The sequence below is a fragment of the Balaenoptera ricei genome, chromosome 13 (genome assembly GCF_028023285.1).
Source record: "Balaenoptera ricei isolate mBalRic1 chromosome 13, mBalRic1.hap2, whole genome shotgun sequence".
In the NCBI taxonomy this organism is placed as follows: Eukaryota; Metazoa; Chordata; class Mammalia; order Artiodactyla; family Balaenopteridae; genus Balaenoptera; species Balaenoptera ricei.
In genome coordinates, this window is record NC_082651.1 from 27,361,747 (window position 1) to 27,381,715 (window position 19,969).

A 19,969-nucleotide genomic window follows, 5' to 3' on the forward strand; every position below is an offset into this window, starting at 1 on the left:
CTGCCTTGAAACGACCTAAATAACAGTTTTAGGACTGGTCTCTTGTCACTGTAGGCAGGGCTTTGGGAAGGGCACGAGTGTTCTCTACATCAACAGGGTGCTTCCATAGCCTGGGAGGGAGCTCCTCCTGAGACGCTCTAGAGTTAAAAGGAAACTTGACGTGAGTCCTTTCCTCAAGGTAAAGCCTCGAATAGCCTGCCGAAGCGGAAGCTTGGAGCAGAGTCCTTGAAGCATTAGCTTTAGGTCTGTTTTCTTTTAAGGTTAGTAAGCTTTCAAGACACCGAGGACCTCGCGTAGGCACCCTATTCCCTGCAAGAACACCTAGTACCGGCAGGCTGCACTAGGCTGCTAAGAAACATCCAGGCCCGGAAACCTTTCCCAGTCACTCTGTGTATGCTGAGTGTAGGGCAACACACTGCACTCTTCCTTGGGAGAGCTGGATTTCCTCTGCACTCCAACATCTCCAGGAAATCTGTTCTCTCACGTCCTACATGTCATGCAAATCTGCCTCATAGCCCTAGGCTGAGCGGCACTGAGAAACCAAAACTGCTTTGCATTCCTCGTACAGAGTCATACCTTAAGACCCCATACTTACAGGAGAAAGTCGGCTTTCATTCCTGCCTTAACCACAGCACAGATGTTCCTCTTACACTGCAGGGTTTTAAAAGAAGCTAAGCCCCGATAAGGTACCTAGAGCGTTCCTTGGGAGAGGCAGTTGGCTACACGGAGAACTCCGTGCCAAGAAAACTTTATTCAGGGAAGGGACCAGTGTGTAGCTAGAGTGTATATATACTTAGTAGAAATCTCAAGGAGGTAGGCTGCGTGTTCGCCGGGAAAGGGGACCTAGTGGCCCAGGCCTTGCCTTCCCATTTTGAATGCTCCATTTATGCTGCTTTAGGACGGGTCTCTAGTCACTGTAGGCAGGGCATTGGGAAGTGCACGAGTGTTCTCTACATCAACAGGGTGCTTTCATAGCCTGGGAGGGAGCTCCTCCTGAGACGCTCTAGAGCTAAAAGGAAACTTGACGTGAGTCCTTTCCTCAAGGTAAAGCCTCGAATAGCCTGCCGAAGCGGAAGCTTGGAGCAGAGTCCTTGAAGCATTAGCTTTAGGTGTGTTTTCTTTTAAGGTTGGTAAGCTTTCAGGACACCGAGGACCTCGCGTAGGCACCCTATTCCCTGCAAGAACACCTAGTACCGGCAGGCTGCACTAGGCTGCTAAGAAACATCCAGGCCCGGAAACCTTTCCCAGTCACTCTGTGTATGCTGAATGTAGGGCAACACACTGCACTCTTCCTTGGGAGAGCTGGATTTCCTCTGCACTCCAACATCTCCAGGAAATCTGTTCTCTCCCGTCCTACATGTCATGCAAATCTGCCTCATAGCCCTAGGCTGAGCGGCACTGAGAAACCAAAACTGCTTTGCATTCCTCATACAGAGTCATACCTTAAGACCCCATACTTACAGGAGAAAGTCGGCTTTCATTCCTGCCTTAACCACAGCACAGTTGTTCCTCTTACACTGCAGGGTTTTAAAAGAAGCTAAGCCCCGATAAGGTACCTAGAGCGTTCCTTGGGAGAGGCAGTTGGCTACACGGAGAACTCCGTGCCAAGGTAACGTTATTCATGTAAGGGACCAGTGTGTAGCTAGAGTGTATATTTACTTAGTAGAAATCACAAGGAGGTAGGCTGCGTGTTCGCTGCAAACGGGGACCTGATGGCACAGGCCTTGCCTTCCCATTTTGAATACTCAATTCATGCTGCCTTGAAACTACCTAAATAACAGTTTTAGGACTGGTCTTTGTCACTGTAGGCAGGGCTCTGGGAAGGGCACGAGTGTTCTCTACATCAACAGGGTGCTTTCATAGCCTGGGTGGGAGCTCCTCCTGAGACGCTCTAGAGCTAAAAGGAAACTTGACGTGAGTCCTTTCCTCAAGGTAAAGCCTCGAATAGCCTGCCGAAGCGGAAGATTGGAGCAGAGTGCTTGAAGCATTAGCTTTAGGTCTGTTTTCTTTTAAGGTTAGTAAGGTTTCAAGACACCGAGGACCTCGCGTGGGCACCCAATTCCCTGCAAGAACACCTAGTAGCAGCAGGCTGCACTAGGCTGCTAAGAAATATCCAGGCCTGAAAACATTTCCCAGTCACTCTGTGTATGCTGAGTGTAGGGCAACACACTGCACTCTTCCTTGGGAGATCTAGGTGTCCTCAGCACTCCAACAGCTCCAGGAAATCTGTTCTCTCACGTCCTACATGTCATGCAAATCTGCCTCATAGCCTTAGGCTGAGCGGCACTAAGGAACGAAAATTGCTTCGCATTCCTTGTACAGAGTCATATCTTACGACCCCATACTTACAGGAGAAAGTCGGCTTGCGTTCTGTCCTTAACCACAGCACAGATGTTCCTCTTACACTGCAGGGTTTTAGAAGAAGCTAAGCCCCGATAGCGTACTTAGAGCGTTCCTTGGAAGAGGCAGTTGGCTACACGGAGAACTCCGTGTCAAGGTAACGTTATTCAGGGAAGGGACCAGTGTGTAGCTACAGTGTATATTTACTTGGAGAAATCACCAGGAGGTAGGCTGCGTGTTCGCTGGAAACGGGGACCTGATGGCACAGGCCTTGCTTTCCCATTTTGAAAGCTCCATTCATGCTGCCTTGAAACTACCTAAAAAACAGTTTTAGGACGGGTCTCTAGTCGCTGTAGGCAGGGCTCTGGGAAGGGAACAAGTGTTCTCTACATCAACAGGGTGCTTTCATAGCCTGGGAGGGAGCTCCTCCTGAGACGCTCTAGAGCTAAAAGGAAACTTGACGTGAGTCCTTTCCTCAAGGTAAAGCCTCGAATAGCCTGCCGAAGCGGAAGCTTGGAGCAGAGTCCTTGAAGCATTAGCTTTAGGTCTGTTTTCTTTTAAGGTTGGTAAGCTTTCAGGACACCGAGGACCTCGCGTAGGCACCCTATTCCCTGCAAGAACACCTAGTACCGGCAGGCTGCACTAGGCTGCTAAGAAACATCCAGGCCCGGAAACCTTTCCCAGTCACTCTGTGTATGCTGAATGTAGGGCAACACACTGCACTCTTCCTTGGGAGAGCTGGATTTCCTCTGCACTCCAACATCTCCAGGAAATCTGTTCTCTCCCGTCCTACATGTCATGCAAATCTGCCTCATAGCCCTAGGCTGAGCGGCACTGAGAAACCAAAACTGCTTTGCATTCCTCATACAGAGTCATACCTTAAGACCCCATACTTACAGGAGAAAGTCGGCTTTCATTCCTGCCTTAACCACAGCACAGTTGTTCCTCTTACACTGCAGGGTTTTAAAAGAAGCTAAGCCCCGATAAGGTACCTAGAGCGTTCCTTGGGAGAGGCAGTTGGCTACACGGAGAACTCCGTGCCAAGGTAACGTTATTCATGTAAGGGACCAGTGTGTAGCTAGAGTGTATATTTACTTAGTAGAAATCACAAGGAGGTAGGCTGCGTGTTCGCTGCAAACGGGGACCTGATGGCACAGGCCTTGCCTTCCCATTTTGAATACTCAATTCATGCTGCCTTGAAACTACCTAAATAACAGTTTTAGGACTGGTCTTTGTCACTGTAGGCAGGGCTCTGGGAAGGGAACGAGTGTTCTCTACATCAACAGGGTGCTTTCATAGCCTGGGAAGGAGCTCCTCCTGAGACGCTCTAGAGCTAAAAGGAAACTTGACGTGAGTCCTTTCCTCAAGGTAAAGCCTCGAATAGCCTGCCGAAGCGGAAGCTTGGAGCAGAGTCCTTGAAGCATTAGCTTTAGGTCTGTTTTCTTTTAAGGTTGGTAAGCTTTCAGGACACCGAGGACCTCGCGTAGGCACCCTATTCCCTGCAAGAACACCTAGTACCGGCAGGCTGCACTAGGCTGCTAAGAAACATCCAGGCCCGGAAACCTTTCCCAGTCACTCTGTGTATGCTGAGTGTAGGGCAACACACTGCACTCTTCCTTGGGAGAGCTGGATTTCCTCTGCACTCCAACATCTCCAGGAAATCTGTTCTCTCACGTCCTACATGTCATGCAAATCTGCCTCATAGCCCTAGGCTGAGCGGCACTGAGAAACCAAAACTGCTTTGCATTCCTCGTACAGAGTCATACCTTAAGACCCCATACTTACAGGAGAAAGTCGGCTTTCGTTCCTGCCTTAACTACAGCACAGTTGTTCCTCTTACACTGCAGGGTTTTAAAAGAAGCTAAGCCCCGATAAGGTACCTAGAGCGTTCCTTGGGAGAGGCAGTTGTCTACACGGAGAACTCCGTGCCAAGAAAACTTTATTCAGGGAAGGGACCAGTGTGTAGCTAGAGTGTATATTTACTTAGTAGAAATCACAAGGAGGTAGGCTGCGTGTTCGCTGCAAACGGGGACCTGATGGCACAGGCCTTGCCTTCCCATTTTGAATACTCAATTCATGCTGCCTTGAAACGACCTAAATAACAGTTTTAGGACTGGTCTCTTGTCACTGTAGGCAGGGCTTTGGGAAGGGCACGAGTGTTCTCTACATCAACAGGGTGCTTCCATAGCCTGGGAGGGAGCTCCTCCTGAGACGCTCTAGAGTTAAAAGGAAACTTGACGTGAGTCCTTTCCTCAAGGTAAAGCCTCGAATAGCCTGCCGAAGCGGAAGCTTGGAGCAGAGTCCTTGAAGCATTAGCTTTAGGTCTGTTTTCTTTTAAGGTTAGTAAGCTTTCAAGACACCGAGGACCTCGCGTAGGCACCCTATTCCCTGCAAGAACACCTAGTACCGGCAGGCTGCACTAGGCTGCTAAGAAACATCCAGGCCCGGAAACCTTTCCCAGTCACTCTGTGTATGCTGAGTGTAGGGCAACACACTGCACTCTTCCTTGGGAGAGCTGGATTTCCTCTGCACTCCAACATCTCCAGGAAATCTGTTCTCTCACGTCCTACATGTCATGCAAATCTGCCTCATAGCCCTAGGCTGAGCGGCACTGAGAAACCAAAACTGCTTTGCATTCCTCGTACAGAGTCATACCTTAAGACCCCATACTTACAGGAGAAAGTCGGCTTTCGTTCCTGCCTTAACTACAGCACAGTTGTTCCTCTTACACTGCAGGGTTTTAAAAGAAGCTAAGCCCCGATAAGGTACCTAGAGCGTTCCTTGGGAGAGGCAGTTGTCTACACGGAGAACTCCGTGCCAAGAAAACTTTATTCAGGGAAGGGACCAGTGTGTAGCTAGAGTGTATATTTACTTAGTAGAAATCACAAGGAGGTAGGCTGCGTGTTCGCTGCAAACGGGGACCTGATGGCACAGGCCTTGCCTTCCCATTTTGAATACTCAATTCATGCTGCCTTGAAACGACCTAAATAACAGTTTTAGGACTGGTCTCTTGTCACTGTAGGCAGGGCTTTGGGAAGGGCACGAGTGTTCTCTACATCAACAGGGTGCTTCCATAGCCTGGGAGGGAGCTCCTCCTGAGACGCTCTAGAGTTAAAAGGAAACTTGACGTGAGTCCTTTCCTCAAGGTAAAGCCTCGAATAGCCTGCCGAAGCGGAAGCTTGGAGCAGAGTCCTTGAAGCATTAGCTTTAGGTCTGTTTTCTTTTAAGGTTAGTAAGCTTTCAAGACACCGAGGACCTCGCGTAGGCACCCTATTCCCTGCAAGAACACCTAGTACCGGCAGGCTGCACTAGGCTGCTAAGAAACATCCAGGCCCGGAAACCTTTCCCAGTCACTCTGTGTATGCTGAGTGTAGGGCAACACACTGCACTCTTCCTTGGGAGAGCTGGATTTCCTCTGCACTCCAACATCTCCAGGAAATCTGTTCTCTCACGTCCTACATGTCATGCAAATCTGCCTCATAGCCCTAGGCTGAGCGGCACTGAGAAACCAAAACTGCTTTGCATTCCTCGTACAGAGTCATACCTTAAGACCCCATACTTACAGGAGAAAGTCGGCTTTCATTCCTGCCTTAACCACAGCACAGATGTTCCTCTTACACTGCAGGGTTTTAAAAGAAGCTAAGCCCCGATAAGGTACCTAGAGCGTTCCTTGGGAGAGGCAGTTGGCTACACGGAGAACTCCGTGCCAAGAAAACTTTATTCAGGGAAGGGACCAGTGTGTAGCTAGAGTGTATATATACTTAGTAGAAATCTCAAGGAGGTAGGCTGCGTGTTCGCCGGGAAAGGGGACCTAGTGGCCCAGGCCTTGCCTTCCCATTTTGAATGCTCCATTTATGCTGCTTTAGGACGGGTCTCTAGTCACTGTAGGCAGGGCATTGGGAAGTGCACGAGTGTTCTCTACATCAACAGGGTGCCTTCATAGCCTGGGAGGGAGCTCCTCCTGAGACGCTCTAGAGCTAAAAGGAAACTTGACGTGAGTCCTTTCCTCAAGGTAAAGCCTCGAATAGCCTGCCGAAGCGGAAGATTGGAGCAGAGTGCTTGAAGCATTAGCTTTAGGTCTGTTTTCTTTTAAGGTTAGTAAGCTTTCAAGACACCGAGGACCTCGCGTGGGCACCCTATTCCCTGCAAGAACACCTAGTTCCGGCAGGCTCCACAAGGCTGCTAAGAAACATCCAGGCCCGGAAACCTTTCCCAGTCACTCTGTGTATGCTGAGTGTAGAACAACACACTGCACTCTTCCTTGGGAGACCTACGTTTCCTCAGCACTCCAACATCTCCAGGAAATCTGTTCTCTCACGTCCTACATGTCATGCAATTCTGCCACATAGCCCTAGGCTGAGCGGCACTGAGAAACCAAAACTGCTTTGCATTCCTCGTACAGAGTCATACCTTAAGACCCCATACTTACAGGAGAAAGTCGGCTTTCATTCCTGCCTTAACCACAGCACAGTTGTTCCTCTTACACTGCAGGGTTTTAAAAGAAGCTAAGCCCCGATAAGGTACCTAGAGCGTTCCTTGGGAGAGGCAGTTGGCTACACGGAGAACTCCGTGCCAAGGTAACGTTATTCATGTAAGGGACCAGTGTGTAGCTAGAGTGTATATTTACTTAGTAGAAATCACAAGGAGGTAGGCTGCGTGTTCGCTGCAAACGGGGACCTGATGGCACAGGCCTTGCCTTCCCATTTTGAATACTCAATTCATGCTGCCTTGAAACTACCTAAATAACAGTTTTAGGACTGGTCTTTGTCACTGTAGGCAGGGCTCTGGGAAGGGCACGAGTGTTCTCTACATCAACAGGGTGCTTTCATAGCCTGGGTGGGAGCTCCTCCTGAGACGCTCTAGAGCTAAAAGGAAACTTGACGTGAGTCCTTTCCTCAAGGTAAAGCCTCGAATAGCCTGCCGAAGCGGAAGATTGGAGCAGAGTGCTTGAAGCATTAGCTTTAGGTCTGTTTTCTTTTAAGGTTAGTAAGGTTTCAAGACACCGAGGACCTCGCGTGGGCACCCAATTCCCTGCAAGAACACCTAGTAGCAGCAGGCTGCACTAGGCTGCTAAGAAATATCCAGGCCTGAAAACATTTCCCAGTCACTCTGTGTATGCTGAGTGTAGGGCAACACACTGCACTCTTCCTTGGGAGATCTAGGTGTCCTCAGCACTCCAACAGCTCCAGGAAATCTGTTCTCTCACGTCCTACATGTCATGCAAATCTGCCTCATAGCCTTAGGCTGAGCGGCACTAAGGAACGAAAATTGCTTCGCATTCCTTGTACAGAGTCATATCTTACGACCCCATACTTACAGGAGAAAGTCGGCTTGCGTTCTGTCCTTAACCACAGCACAGATGTTCCTCTTACACTGCAGGGTTTTAGAAGAAGCTAAGCCCCGATAGCGTACTTAGAGCGTTCCTTGGAAGAGGCAGTTGGCTACACGGAGAACTCCGTGTCAAGGTAACGTTATTCAGGGAAGGGACCAGTGTGTAGCTACAGTGTATATTTACTTGGAGAAATCACCAGGAGGTAGGCTGCGTGTTCGCTGGAAACGGGGACCTGATGGCACAGGCCTTGCTTTCCCATTTTGAAAGCTCCATTCATGCTGCCTTGAAACTACCTAAAAAACAGTTTTAGGACGGGTCTCTAGTCGCTGTAGGCAGGGCTCTGGGAAGGGAACAAGTGTTCTCTACATCAACAGGGTGCTTTCATAGCCTGGGAGGGAGCTCCTCCTGAGACGCTCTAGAGCTAAAAGGAAACTTGACGTGAGTCCTTTCCTCAAGGTAAAGCCTCGAATAGCCTGCCGAAGCGGAAGCTTGGAGCAGAGTCCTTGAAGCATTAGCTTTAGGTCTGTTTTCTTTTAAGGTTGGTAAGCTTTCAGGACACCGAGGACCTCGCGTAGGCACCCTATTCCCTGCAAGAACACCTAGTACCGGCAGGCTGCACTAGGCTGCTAAGAAACATCCAGGCCCGGAAACCTTTCCCAGTCACTCTGTGTATGCTGAATGTAGGGCAACACACTGCACTCTTCCTTGGGAGAGCTGGATTTCCTCTGCACTCCAACATCTCCAGGAAATCTGTTCTCTCCCGTCCTACATGTCATGCAAATCTGCCTCATAGCCCTAGGCTGAGCGGCACTGAGAAACCAAAACTGCTTTGCATTCCTCATACAGAGTCATACCTTAAGACCCCATACTTACAGGAGAAAGTCGGCTTTCATTCCTGCCTTAACCACAGCACAGTTGTTCCTCTTACACTGCAGGGTTTTAAAAGAAGCTAAGCCCCGATAAGGTACCTAGAGCGTTCCTTGGGAGAGGCAGTTGGCTACACGGAGAACTCCGTGCCAAGGTAACGTTATTCATGTAAGGGACCAGTGTGTAGCTAGAGTGTATATTTACTTAGTAGAAATCACAAGGAGGTAGGCTGCGTGTTCGCTGCAAACGGGGACCTGATGGCACAGGCCTTGCCTTCCCATTTTGAATACTCAATTCATGCTGCCTTGAAACTACCTAAATAACAGTTTTAGGACTGGTCTTTGTCACTGTAGGCAGGGCTTTGGGAAGGGAACGAGTGTTCTCTACATCAACAGGGTGCTTTCATAGCCTGGGAAGGAGCTCCTCCTGAGACGCTCTAGAGCTAAAAGGAAACTTGACGTGAGTCCTTTCCTCAAGGTAAAGCCTCGAATAGCCTGCCGAAGCGGAAGCTTGGAGCAGAGTCCTTGAAGCATTAGCTTTAGGTCTGTTTTCTTTTAAGGTTGGTAAGCTTTCAGGACACCGAGGACCTCGCGTAGGCACCCTATTCCCTGCAAGAACACCTAGTACCGGCAGGCTGCACTAGGCTGCTAAGAAACATCCAGGCCCGGAAACCTTTCCCAGTCACTCTGTGTATGCTGAGTGTAGGGCAACACACTGCACTCTTCCTTGGGAGAGCTGGATTTCCTCTGCACTCCAACATCTCCAGGAAATCTGTTCTCTCACGTCCTACATGTCATGCAAATCTGCCTCATAGCCCTAGGCTGAGCGGCACTGAGAAACCAAAACTGCTTTGCATTCCTCGTACAGAGTCATACCTTAAGACCCCATACTTACAGGAGAAAGTCGGCTTTCGTTCCTGCCTTAACTACAGCACAGTTGTTCCTCTTACACTGCAGGGTTTTAAAAGAAGCTAAGCCCCGATAAGGTACCTAGAGCGTTCCTTGGGAGAGGCAGTTGTCTACACGGAGAACTCCGTGCCAAGAAAACTTTATTCAGGGAAGGGACCAGTGTGTAGCTAGAGTGTATATTTACTTAGTAGAAATCACAAGGAGGTAGGCTGCGTGTTCGCTGCAAACGGGGACCTGATGGCACAGGCCTTGCCTTCCCATTTTGAATACTCAATTCATGCTGCCTTGAAACGACCTAAATAACAGTTTTAGGACTGGTCTCTTGTCACTGTAGGCAGGGCTTTGGGAAGGGCACGAGTGTTCTCTACATCAACAGGGTGCTTCCATAGCCTGGGAGGGAGCTCCTCCTGAGACGCTCTAGAGTTAAAAGGAAACTTGACGTGAGTCCTTTCCTCAAGGTAAAGCCTCGAATAGCCTGCCGAAGCGGAAGCTTGGAGCAGAGTCCTTGAAGCATTAGCTTTAGGTCTGTTTTCTTTTAAGGTTAGTAAGCTTTCAAGACACCGAGGACCTCGCGTAGGCACCCTATTCCCTGCAAGAACACCTAGTACCGGCAGGCTGCACTAGGCTGCTAAGAAACATCCAGGCCCGGAAACCTTTCCCAGTCACTCTGTGTATGCTGAGTGTAGGGCAACACACTGCACTCTTCCTTGGGAGAGCTGGATTTCCTCTGCACTCCAACATCTCCAGGAAATCTGTTCTCTCACGTCCTACATGTCATGCAAATCTGCCTCATAGCCCTAGGCTGAGCGGCACTGAGAAACCAAAACTGCTTTGCATTCCTCGTACAGAGTCATACCTTAAGACCCCATACTTACAGGAGAAAGTCGGCTTTCATTCCTGCCTTAACCACAGCACAGATGTTCCTCTTACACTGCAGGGTTTTAAAAGAAGCTAAGCCCCGATAAGGTACCTAGAGCGTTCCTTGGGAGAGGCAGTTGGCTACACGGAGAACTCCGTGCCAAGAAAACTTTATTCAGGGAAGGGACCAGTGTGTAGCTAGAGTGTATATATACTTAGTAGAAATCTCAAGGAGGTAGGCTGCGTGTTCGCCGGGAAAGGGGACCTAGTGGCCCAGGCCTTGCCTTCCCATTTTGAATGCTCCATTTATGCTGCTTTAGGACGGGTCTCTAGTCACTGTAGGCAGGGCATTGGGAAGTGCACGAGTGTTCTCTACATCAACAGGGTGCTTTCATAGCCTGGGAGGGAGCTCCTCCTGAGACGCTCTAGAGCTAAAAGGAAACTTGACGTGAGTCCTTTCCTCAAGGTAAAGCCTCGAATAGCCTGCCGAAGCGGAAGATTGGAGCAGAGTGCTTGAAGCATTAGCTTTAGGTCTGTTTTCTTTTAAGGTTAGTAAGCTTTCAAGACACCGAGGACCTCGCGTGGGCACCCTATTCCCTGCAAGAACACCTAGTTCCGGCAGGCTCCACAAGGCTGCTAAGAAACATCCAGGCCCGGAAACCTTTCCCAGTCACTCTGTGTATGCTGAGTGTAGAACAACACACTGCACTCTTCCTTGGGAGACCTACGTTTCCTCAGCACTCCAACATCTCCAGGAAATCTGTTCTCTCACGTCCTACATGTCATGCAATTCTGCCACATAGCCCTAGGCTGAGCGGCACTGAGAAACCAAAACTGCTTTGCATTCCTCGTACAGAGTCATACCTTAAGACCCCATACTTTCAGGAGAAAGTCGGCTTTCATTCCTGCCTTAACCACAGCACAGTTGTTCCTCTTACACTGCAGGGTTTTAAAAGAAGCTAAGCCCCGATAAGGTACCTAGAGCGTTCCTTGGGAGAGGCAGTTGGCTACACGGAGAACTCCGTGCCAAGGTAACGTTATTCATGTAAGGGACCAGTGTGTAGCTAGAGTGTATATTTACTTAGTAGAAATCACAAGGAGGTAGGCTGCGTGTTCGCTGCAAACGGGGACCTGATGGCACAGGCCTTGCCTTCCCATTTTGAATACTCAATTCATGCTGCCTTGAAACTACCTAAATAACAGTTTTAGGACTGGTCTTTGTCACTGTAGGCAGGGTTCTGGGAAGGGCACGAGTGTTCTCTACATCAACAGGGTGCTTTCATAGCCTGGGTGGGAGCTCCTCCTGAGACGCTCTAGAGCTAAAAGGAAACTTGACGTGAGTCCTTTCCTCAAGGTAAAGCCTCGAATAGCCTGCCGAAGCGGAAGATTGGAGCAGAGTGCTTGAAGCATTAGCTTTAGGTCTGTTTTCTTTTAAGGTTAGTAAGGTTTCAAGACACCGAGGACCTCGCGTGGGCACCCAATTCCCTGCAAGAACACCTAGTAGCAGCAGGCTGCACTAGGCTGCTAAGAAATATCCAGGCCTGAAAACATTTCCCAGTCACTCTGTGTATGCTGAGTGTAGGGCAACACACTGCACTCTTCCTTGGGAGATCTAGGTGTCCTCAGCACTCCAACAGCTCCAGGAAATCTGTTCTCTCACGTCCTACATGTCATGCAAATCTGCCTCATAGCCTTAGGCTGAGCGGCACTAAGGAACGAAAATTGCTTCGCATTCCTTGTACAGAGTCATATCTTACGACCCCATATTTACAGGAGAAAGTCGGCTTGCGTTCTGTCCTTAACCACAGCACAGATGTTCCTCTTACACTGCAGGGTTTTAGAAGAAGCTAAGCCCCGATAGCGTACTTAGAGCGTTCCTTGGAAGAGGCAGTTGGTTACACGGAGAACTCCGTGTCAAGGTAACGTTATTCAGGGAAGGGACCAGTGTGTAGCTACAGTGTATATTTACTTGGAGAAATCACCAGGAGGTAGGCTGCGTGTTCGCTGGAAACGGGGACCTGATGGCACAGGCCTTGCTTTCCCATTTTGAAAGCTCCATTCATGCTGCCTTGAAACTACCTAAAAAACAGTTTTAGGACGGGTCTCTAGTCGCTGTAGGCAGGGCTCTGGGAAGGGAACAAGTGTTCTCTACATCAACAGGGTGCTTTCATAGCCTGGGTGGGAGCTCCTCCTGAGACGCTCTAGAGCTAAAAGGAAACTTGACGTGAGTCCTTTCCTCAAGGTAAAGCCTCGAATAGCCTGCCGAAGCGGAAGCTTGGAGCAGAGTCCTTGAAGCATTAGCTTTAGGTGTGTTTTCTTTTAAGGTTGGTAAGCTTTCAGGACACCGAGGACCTCGCGTAGGCACCCTATTCCCTGCAAGAACACCTAGTACCGGCAGGCTGCACTAGGCTGCTAAGAAACATCCAGGCCCGGAAACCTTTCCCAGTCACTCTGTGTATGCTGAATGTAGGGCAACACACTGCACTCTTCCTTGGGAGAGCTGGATTTCCTCTGCACTCCAACATCTCCAGGAAATCTGTTCTCTCCCGTCCTACATGTCATGCAAATCTGCCTCATAGCCCTAGGCTGAGGGGCACTGAGAAACCAAAACTGCTTTGCATTCCTCATACAGAGTCATACCTTAAGACCCCATACTTACAGGAGAAAGTCGGCTTTCATTCCTGCCTTAACCACAGCACAGTTGTTCCTCTTACACTGCAGGGTTTTAAAAGAAGCTAAGCCCCGATAAGGTACCTAGAGCGTTCCTTGGGAGAGGCAGTTGGCTACACGGAGAACTCCGTGCCAAGGTAACGTTATTCATGTAAGGGAGCAGTGTGTAGCTAGAGTGTATATTTACTTAGTAGAAATCACAAGGAGGTAGGCTGCGTGTTCGCTGCAAACGGGGACCTGATGGCACAGGCCTTGCCTTCCCATTTTGAATACTCAATTCATGCTGCCTTGAAACTACCTAAATAACAGTTTTAGGACTGGTCTTTGTCACTGTAGGCAGGGCTCTGGGAAGGGAACGAGTGTTCTCTACATCAACAGGGTGCTTCCATAGCCTGGGAGGGAGCTCCTCCTGAGACGCTCTAGAGTTAAAAGGAAACTTGACGTGAGTCCTTTCCTCAAGGTAAAGCCTCGAATAGCCTGCCGAAGCGGAAGCTTGGAGCAGAGTCCTTGAAGCATTAGCTTTAGGTCTGTTTTCTTTTAAGGTTAGTAAGCTTTCAAGACACCGAGGACCTCGCGTAGGCACCCTATTCCCTGCAAGAACACCTAGTACCGGCAGGCTGCACTAGGCTGCTAAGAAACATCCAGGCCCGGAAACCTTTCCCAGTCACTCTGTGTATGCTGAGTGTAGAGCAACACACTGCACTCTTCCTTGGGAGAGCTGGATTTCCTCTGCACTCCAACATCTCCAGGAAATCTGTTCTCTCCCGTCCTACATGTCATGCAAATCTGCCTCATAGCCCTAGGCTGAGCGGCACTGAGAAACCAAAACTGCTTTGCATTCCTCATACAGAGTCATACCTTAAGACCCCATACTTACAGGAGAAAGTCGGCTTTCATTCCTGCCTTAACCACAGCACAGTTGTTCCTCTTACACTGCAGGGTTTTAAAAGAAGCTAAGCCCCGATAAGGTACCTAGAGCGTTCCTTGGGATAGGCAGTTGGCTACACGGAGAACTCCGTGCCAAGGTAACGTTATTCATGTAAGGGACCAGTGTGTAGCTAGAGTGTATATTTACTTAGTAGAAATCACAAGGAGGTAGGCTGCGTGTTCGCTGCAAACGGGGACCTGATGGCACAGGCCTTGCCTTCCCATTTTGAATACTCAATTCATGCTGCCTTGAAACTACCTAAATAACAGTTTTAGGACTGGTCTTTGTCACTGTAGTCAGGGCTCTGGGAAGGGCACGAGTGTTCTCTACATCAACAGGGTGCTTTCATAGCCTGGGTGGGAGCTCCTCCTGAGACGCTCTAGAGCTAAAAGGAAACTTGACGTGAGTCCTTTCCTCAAGGTAAAGCCTCGAATAGCCTGCCGAATCGGAAGATTGGAGCAGAGTGCTTGAAGCATTAGCTTTAGGTCTGTTTTCTTTTAAGGTTAGTAAGGTTTCAAGACACCGAGGACCTCGCGTGGGCACCCAATTCCCTGCAAGAACACCTAGTAGCAGCAGGCTGCACTAGGCTGCTAAGAAATATCCAGGCCTGAAAACATTTCCCAGTCACTCTGTGTATGCTGAGTGTAGGGCAACACACTGCACTCTTCCTTGGGAGATCTAGGTGTCCTCAGCACTCCAACAGCTCCAGGAAATCTGTTCTCTCACGTCCTACATGTCATGCAAATCTGCCTCATAGCCTTAGGCTGAGCGGCACTAAGGAACGAAAATTGCTTCGCATTCCTTGTACAGAGTCATATCTTACGACCCCATACTTACAGGAGAAAGTCGGCTTGCGTTCTGTCCTTAACCACAGCACAGATGTTCCTCTTACACTGCAGGGTTTTAGAAGAAGCTAAGCCCCGATAGCGTACTTAGAGCGTTCCTTGGAAGAGGCAGTTGGCTACACGGAGAACTCCGTGTCAAGGTAACGTTATTCAGGGAAGGGACCAGTGTGTAGCTACAGTGTATATTTACTTGGAGAAATCACCAGGAGGTAGGCTGCGTGTTCGCTGGAAACGGGGACCTGATGGCACAGGCCTTGCTTTCCCATTTTGAAAGCTCCATTCATGCTGCCTTGAAACTACCTAAAAAACAGTTTTAGGACGGGTCTCTAGTCGCTGTAGGCAGGGCTCTGGGAAGGGAACAAGTGTTCTCTACATCAACAGGGTGCTTTCATAGCCTGGGTGGGAGCTCCTCCTGAGACGCTCTAGAGCTAAAAGGAAACTTGACGTGAGTCCTTTCCTCAAGGTAAAGCCTCGAATAGCCTGCCGAAGCGGAAGCTTGGAGCAGAGTCCTTGAAGCATTAGCTTTAGGTGTGTTTTCTTTTAAGGTTGGTAAGCTTTCAGGACACCGAGGACCTCGCGTAGGCACCCTATTCCCTGCAAGAACACCTAGTACCGGCAGGCTGCACTAGGCTGCTAAGAAACATCCAGGCCCGGAAACCTTTCCCAGTCACTCTGTGTATGCTGAATGTAGGGCAACACACTGCACTCTTCCTTGGGAGAGCTGGATTTCCTCTGCACTCCAACATCTCCAGGAAATCTGTTCTCTCCCGTCCTACATGTCATGCAAATCTGCCTCATAGCCCTAGGCTGAGGGGCACTGAGAAACCAAAACTGCTTTGCATTCCTCATACAGAGTCATACCTTAAGACCCCATACTTACAGGAGAAAGTCGGCTTTCATTCCTGCCTTAACCACAGCACAGTTGTTCCTCTTACACTGCAGGGTTTTAAAAGAAGCTAAGCCCCGATAAGGTACCTAGAGCGTTCCTTGGGAGAGGCAGTTGGCTACACGGAGAACTCCGTGCCAAGGTAACGTTATTCATGTAAGGGACCAGTGTGTAGCTAGAGTGTATATTTACTTAGTAGAAATCACAAGGAGGTAGGCTGCGTGTTCGCTGCAAACGGGGACCTGATGGCACAGGCCTTGCCTTCCCATTTTGAATACTCAATTCATGCTGCCTTGAAACTACCTAAATAACAGTTTTAGGACTGGTCTTTGTCACTGTAGGCAGGGCTCTGGGAAGGGAACGAGTGTTCTCTACATCAACAGGGTGCTTTCATAGCCTGGGAAGGAGCTCCTCCTGAGACGCTCTAGAGCTAAAAGGAAACTTGACGTGAGTCCTTTCCTCAAGGTAAAGCCTCGAATAGCCTGCCGAAGCGGAAGCTTGGAGCAGAGTCCTTGAAGCATTAGCTTTAGGTCTGTTTTCTTTTAAGGTTGGTAAGCTTTCAGGACACCGAGGACCTCGCGTAGGCACCCTATTCCCTGCAAGAACACCTAGTACCGGCAGGCTGCACTAGGCTGCTAAGAAACATCCAGGCCCGGAAACCTTTCCCAGTCACTCTGTGTATGCTGAGTGTAGGGCAACACACTGCACTCTTCCTTGGGAGAGCTGGATTTCCTCTGCACTCCAACATCTCCAGGAAATCTGTTCTCTCACGTCCTACATGTCATGCAAATCTGCCTCATAGCCCTAGGCTGAGCGGCACTGAGAAACCAAAACTGCTTTGCATTCCTCGTACAGAGTCATACCTTAAGACCCCATACTTACAGGAGAAAGTCGGCTTTCGTTCCTGCCTTAACCACAGCACAGTTGTTCCTCTTACACTGCAGGGTTTTAAAAGAAGCTAAGCCCCGATAAGGTACCTAGAGCGTTCCTTGGGAGAGGCAGTTGGCTACACGGAGAACTCCGTGCCAAGGTAACGTTATTCATGTAAGGGACCAGTGTGTAGCTAGAGTGTATATTTACTTAGTAGAAATCACAAGGAGGTAGGCTGCGTGTTCGCTGCAAACGGGGACCTGATGGCACAGGCCTTGCCTTCCCATTTTGAATACTCAATTCATGCTGCCTTGAAACGACCTAAATAACAGTTTTAGGACTGGTCTTTGTCACTGTAGGCAGGGCTCTGGGAAGGGAACGAGTGTTCTCTACATCAACAGGGTGCTTCCATAGCCTGGGAGGGAGCTCCTCCTGAGACGCTCTAGAGTTAAAAGGAAACTTGACGTGAGTCCTTTCCTCAAGGTAAAGCCTCGAATAGCCTGCCGAAGCGGAAGCTTGGAGCAGAGTCCTTGAAGCATTAGCTTTAGGTCTGTTTTCTTTTAAGGTTAGTAAGCTTTCAAGACACCGAGGACCTCGCGTAGGCACCCTATTCCCTGCAAGAACACCTAGTACCGGCAGGCTGCACTAGGCTGCTAAGAAACATCCAGGCCCGGAAACCTTTCCCAGTCACTCTGTGTATGCTGAGTGTAGAGCAACACACTGCACTCTTCCTTGGGAGAGCTGGATTTCCTCTGCACTCCAACATCTCCAGGAAATCTGTTCTCTCCCGTCCTACATGTCATGCAAATCTGCCTCATAGCCCTAGGCTGAGCGGCACTGAGAAACCAAAACTGCTTTGCATTCCTCATACAGAGTCATACCTTAAGACCCCATACTTACAGGAGAAAGTCGGCTTTCATTCCTGCCTTAACCACAGCACAGTTGTTCCTCTTACACTGCAGGGTTTTAAAAGAAGCTAAGCCCCGATAAGGTACCTAGAGCGTTCCTTGGGAGAGGCAGTTGGCTACACGGAGAACTCCGTGCCAAGGTAACGTTATTCATGTAAGGGACCAGTGTGTAGCTAGAGTGTATATTTACTTAGTAGAAATCACAAGGAGGTAGGCTGCGTGTTCGCTGCAAACGGGGACCTGATGGCACAGGCCTTGCCTTCCCATTTTGAATACTCAATTCATGCTGCCTTGAAACTACCTAAATAACAGTTTTAGGACTGGTCTTTGTCACTGTAGTCAGGGCTCTGGGAAGGGCACGAGTGTTCTCTACATCAACAGGGTGCTTTCATAGCCTGGGTGGGAGCTCCTCCTGAGACGCTCTAGAGCTAAAAGGAAACTTGACGTGAGTCCTTTCCTCAAGGTAAAGCCTCGAATAGCCTGCCGAATCGGAAGATTGGAGCAGAGTGCTTGAAGCATTAGCTTTAGGTCTGTTTTCTTTTAAGGTTAGTAAGGTTTCAAGACACCGAGGACCTCGCGTGGGCACCCAATTCCCTGCAAGAACACCTAGTAGCAGCAGGCTGCACTAGGCTGCTAAGAAATATCCAGGCCTGAAAACATTTCCCAGTCACTCTGTGTATGCTGAGTGTAGGGCAACACACTGCACTCTTCCTTGGGAGATCTAGGTGTCCTCAGCACTCCAACAGCTCCAGGAAATCTGTTCTCTCACGTCCTACATGTCATGCAAATCTGCCTCATAGCCTTAGGCTGAGCGGCACTAAGGAACGAAAATTGCTTCGCATTCCTTGTACAGAGTCATATCTTACGACCCCATACTTACAGGAGAAAGTCGGCTTGCGTTCTGTCCTTAACCACAGCACAGATGTTCCTCTTACACTGCAGGGTTTTAGAAGAAGCTAAGCCCCGATAGCGTACTTAGAGCGTTCCTTGGAAGAGGCAGTTGGCTACACGGAGAATTCCGTGTCAAGGTAACGTTATTCAGGGAAGGGACCAGTGTGTAGCTACAGTGTATATTTACTTGGAGAAATCACCAGGAGGTAGGCTGCGTGTTCGCTGGAAACGGGGACCTGATGGCACAGGCCTTGCTTTCCCATTTTGAAAGCTCCATTCATGCTGCCTTGAAACTACCTAAAAAACAGTTTTAGGACGGGTCTCTAGTCGCTGTAGGCAGGGCTCTGGGAAGGGAACAAGTGTTCTCTACATCAACAGGGTGCTTTCATAGCCTGGGTGGGAGCTCCTCCTGAGACGCTCTAGAGTTAAAAGGAAACTTGACGTGAGTCCTTTCCTCAAGGTAAAGCCTCGAATAGCCTGCCGAAGCGGAAGCTTGGAGCAGAGTCCTTGAAGCATTAGCTTTAGGTGTGTTTTCTTTTAAGGTTGGTAAGCTTTCAGGACACCGAGGACCTCGCGTAGGCACCCTATTCCCTGCAAGAACACCTAGTACCGGCAGGCTGCACTAGGCTGCTAAGAAACATCCAGGCCCGGAAACCTTTCCCAGTCACTCTGTGTATGCTGAATGTAGGGCAACACACTGCACTCTTCCTTGGGAGAGCTGGATTTCCTCTGCACTCCAACATCTCCAGGAAATCTGTTCTCTCCCGTCCTACATGTCATGCAAATCTGCCTCATAGCCCTAGGCTGAGGGGCACTGAGAAACCAAAACTGCTTTGCATTCCTCATACAGAGTCATACCTTAAGACCCCATACTTACAGGAGAAAGTCGGCTTTCATTCCTGCCTTAACCACAGCACAGTTGTTCCTCTTACACTGCAGGGTTTTAAAAGAAGCTAAGCCCCGATAAGGTACCTAGTGCGTTCCTTGGGAGAGGCAGTTGGCTACACGGAGAACTCCGTGCCAAGGTAACGTTATTCATGTAAGGGACCAGTGTGTAGCTAGAGTGTATATTTACTTAGTAGAAATCACAAGGAGGTAGGCTGCGTGTTCGCTGCAAACGGGGACCTGATGGCACAGGCCTTGCCTTCCCATTTTGAATACTCAATTCATGCTGCCTTGAAACTACCTAAATAACAGTTTTAGGACTGGTCTTTGTCACTGTAGGCAGGGCTCTGGGAAGGGAACGAGTGTTCTCTACATCAACAGGGTGCTTTCATAGCCTGGGAAGGAGCTCCTCCTGAGACGCTCTAGAGCTAAAAGGAAACTTGACGTGAGTCCTTTCCTCAAGGTAAAGCCTCGAATAGCCTGCCGAAGCGGAAGCTTGGAGCAGAGTCCTTGAAGCATTAGCTTTAGGTCTGTTTTCTTTTAAGGTTGGTAAGCTTTCAGGACACCGAGGACCTCGCGTAGGCACCCTATTCCCTGCAAGAACACCTAGTACCGGCAGGCTGCACTAGGCTGCTAAGAAACATCCAGGCCCGGAAACCTTTCCCAGTCACTCTGTGTATGCTGAGTGTAGGGCAACACACTGCACTCTTCCTTGGGAGAGCTGGATTTCCTCTGCACTCCAACATCTCCAGGAAATCTGTTCTCTCACGTCCTACATGTC